The sequence below is a fragment of the Mastomys coucha genome, chromosome X (assembly GCF_008632895.1).
Source record: "Mastomys coucha isolate ucsf_1 chromosome X, UCSF_Mcou_1, whole genome shotgun sequence".
Lineage (NCBI taxonomy): Eukaryota > Metazoa > Chordata > Mammalia > Rodentia > Muridae > Mastomys > Mastomys coucha.
In genome coordinates, this window is record NC_045030.1 from 101,091,793 (window position 1) to 101,093,342 (window position 1,550).

The window sequence follows — 1,550 nt, forward strand, 5'->3', positions numbered from 1 at the left end:
TCTGTGGCTTTCCTTGTGGTGTCCTTCACTCCTCCAGCCTTTAGATTTTTAATACCCACTTGGAGCTGAGAAACTGCGTCTCTGAACTTATATTTTCCCCTTTGTTACTTTATCCAGAGATATAAGAAGCAACCAGCCTATAACATTATATTGTCTGTTTCCGAGAAATACTCAACTGTATTCTACATAAACTCACCCAATTCCCTGCCTCTCACAAGTAAGTGTTGAATAAGGAGTGTCAAATGCATTTATTACACATACTTCTTTAAACAGTTTACACCATGGATTGTCCATCTGTGCTCTCCATACTATCAGGAGGATGTTTAGTGACTTTACATATAAGTCATCAAATGAGAGAACTAGTGTAGAAATCACTAAACCTTCATCCTTCTTTCTCTAGAACTACTTGTACCAAAATCTGCATTAGATGGGTTTCTGTAGATGAATAGAACCAATAGACTGTATACATATTGTAATGAGGGCTTATTGGATTGGCTTACAAGATAGGGAAACTAGCAGTCCAACAATGGCTGTCTGTACACTGGCAAGGCATGGAACCTGGTAGCTGCTCAGTCCAATAAATAATAATAATAATAATAATAATAATAATAATAATAATAATAATAATAATAAATGCTTCAGCAGTCCCAATCCAGTGCCAAAAGCCTGCAGGATCCCTGAAAAGTCGTTGGTGTTAAGTTCACTTGCATGACTGAAGAACATGAAGTCTGGTGGCGGCCAATAATGGCAACAGCAGTGATATGTTACACTCAAAAGGAAGAGAAGAGGGAATGAAGGGATGGCTCAGTACCTAAGAGCACTCTTAGCTACTTAGTTCTTGCGGAGAAATTCCCTTCTGAGGGACAACTATCTGTAATTTCACTATCAGGAGATTTGACACACCCTACTGGCCTCTGCCAGAACTGCATACAAATGGCGCACATACATACATACATGCAGGTAAAAATACTAGTACACAGAAAATGAAATAAGTCTACAAATAATTTTGAAAAGGAAGTAAAAGCAGACATGTGCTGCATTTTACTCAAACCTCTCTGTATCTGGGTGAGCCATTGGAAGATGCCACTCCCACTGAAGGTCCGTTCATCTGCTCTGGAAATGCCCTCTCAGATATGCCCAGAGCGTATCTTCTAGATGATTCTAATTCTACTTAAGGTGACAATCATGGCCAGTTATCCTAACTATATGATTATCTTTTCTTTGTTGCGCTTATGTTTGTCTACATTCTCTCACTAGAATGGAAGCTCCCCAAGGTCAGGGACTTGTTCTGTTTGTTGTATGTCTTACTGTTCTGTTACTATAGTCTAGAACAATGTCTGGCATGAACATCTGTTGAATTAAGCCCAAGTCTCCATTCACAACAACACCCATGTAATGGCCTTACACAGGGTAAGTGCTCAGTTCATGTTTGTTTAATTAAACGGAGACCTAAAATCTACAGGAGAACTTAGAGCATAGTACTTATATAAGTAGTTTAGAGCCTGGGTTCCAGGCAAATAGCAAGAACTTTTGTCCTTTTTTTTTTTTTT